This window comes from Palaemon carinicauda, chromosome 16, assembly GCF_036898095.1.
Source record: "Palaemon carinicauda isolate YSFRI2023 chromosome 16, ASM3689809v2, whole genome shotgun sequence".
In the NCBI taxonomy this organism is placed as follows: domain Eukaryota; kingdom Metazoa; phylum Arthropoda; class Malacostraca; order Decapoda; family Palaemonidae; genus Palaemon; species Palaemon carinicauda.
This window is the reverse complement of record NC_090740.1, coordinates 38195661-38198160: the sequence shown is the minus strand read 5'-3', so window position 1 is coordinate 38198160 and position 2500 is coordinate 38195661.

The following is a 2500-nucleotide window of genomic DNA, read 5'->3' as shown; positions in this document are numbered from 1 at the left end:
TGAGGTTTCCTTATATTGAGTTAAGAAGGACCAAATATTTTGCTTCCGAGGACATACAAGGAAAAAAAAGTAAGTGGATTTTTTTTTTTAATAAAAAAAAAAATGCAGATAACAGAAGAGCTCTGCAGTAATATTGATAGAAATGCAGGATCAAAATATATAATTGATAATTATAAACTAAAAATCATTCAAATCTCTGATCCAATAACATCTCATACAGAGGAAGATATTAAAACTGTTTGTGAAGATCTTGGGTGATTGCAATGCTAAAGCTGGGTCAAAACAAAAGAGGAGAATCAGCCGTAGGTATATTTGGAGTAGGCAATAGGAATGACAAAAGCGACTTGCTTGTAGAATTTGCTAAAAGAAACAATTTTAAAATAGCAAATTTAGCATAGAAAATAGACATCGAGGAGTCTAAATGGAATTACGAAAAATATATATATATATATATATATATATATATATATATATATATATATATATATATATATATATATATATATATATATATATATATATATATGTATATATATATATATATATATATATATATATATATATATATATATATATATATATATATATATTTCATACACAGTGATTAGGACAATTTAGTTAAAGACTTAGCAGTGTTAAAGAAGTTAAATTTAAGTGATCTTAAAATGGTAAGAAAATTTTTTTTTTTCAGATCTAAAGGTGACAAAATAGTTTCAGAAAAAGAAAAAACATTCTTGTAATTAGAGAAAACTCTGGTGAGTCTAGTTTAGTAACATAAAATAGGTGATCCCAGCTAAATGATGAAATGGAAGCAAGCAAATATGAAATGAACAGTAATATAACTAAATTTATATCGAAATCAACGCAAGAGATAGGCGAGTTAGTTCCTAAACCTAATCAAGGGAAACTATCAGAGAAGACCAACACCTATCAAAGAAATCATTGTAAATGAGAGTAAAACCTAAGAGAGATGAGATATAATTACAGTAGAAAAAATATCCAAAACAAAAAACAAACTAAAACCCCAGGTTATTCGTATTCCCAATTATAACAAAATTGAGGAAACCGTTAATAGAGAAAGATGCTTCAAAAATATGAAAAAAAGTGGAACAGCGTGCCAAAAGTGTGAAAGTGGAAATATCATCAACATTAGAGATGGAGTAATATAGATTGCAGAGGATTACTATACAATGTTATACAATAGTAATATAAAAAATAACTTCACCAATGAAAATCATGAAATACCTGAGTCAATACCAAACGTAACAGTAGGAAATTTAAATAAATCATTAAAAGGCATGAAAAGAGACAAAGCAGCTGAAGAATATCGCCAAACAATTGATATAATAATTGATGAAGGAAATTTCATAGTAGAAAAACTGACTGAACTTTACACAAAATGTGTGCAAGAAATATCTAAATCTATAGGTTAGAAATATAATTGTTATACTAATTCATAAAAAGGGTGACACATATATCCCCAAAAAATTACTGTCCATTAAGTTTAATCTCTTCAATAGATAATGGTGTTTGCCGTTTCTACCAATATCACTCTCCGCACCCACGGGAACAAGACACTCACACTATCGTTTGGGAGCACCAAATACCACAGAAAATTCCCTGTTGCTGACATAATATTACCATTAATCTATAAAGATTTCCTCGCTCATTTCCACGTTCTGGTTGATATGGAACATTGACGTTCAGTCAACGCAGATTTATTCTTGTCGTTGCTACTTCAACCCCCCCCCCCTCCCCGACCTCGTACTGTACATCAGCGAACCCAAGGAGGTCTACAACCCCCTCTTTCTTTTATATCCGGAAGTTTCCTATACCAAGATGGTGGGGTCCCCCTGTGTTTGCTAGATTGTGACATTTGGGCCAAGATCGTTTATCAGTCACTAAACAAACGTTCACCAAAATGGAAGAAATACACCTTTGCCAAAAGGTCTAAAGACCATGATCGTCACCCTCACACATCTTCCTGAAGAAAGATGGCTTTTTGTGCCCTTGCGTAGATTGTATGTATCTAAACTTCCAAACAGATCCGGATTATTATTATTATTACTATTACTAGCCAAGCTACAACCCTAGTTGGAAAAGCAAGATGCTATAAGCCCAAGGGCTCCAATAGGGAAAAATAGCCCAGTGAGGAAAGGAAATAGGGAAATAAATAAATGATGGGAACAAATTAACAATAAATCATTCTAAAAACAGTAACAACGTCTAAATAGATATGTCACATATAAACTATTAACAACGTTAAAAACAGATATGTCATATATAAACTATAAAAAAGACTCATGTCAGCCTGGTCAACATAAAAACATTTGCTCCAACTTTGAACTTTTGAAGTTCTACTGATTATACTACCCGATTAGGAAGATCATTCCACAACTTGGTAACAACTGGAATAAAACTTCTAGAATACTGTGTAGTATTGAGCCTCATGATGGAGAAGGCCTGGCTATTAGAATTATCTGCCTGCCTAGTATAGTCC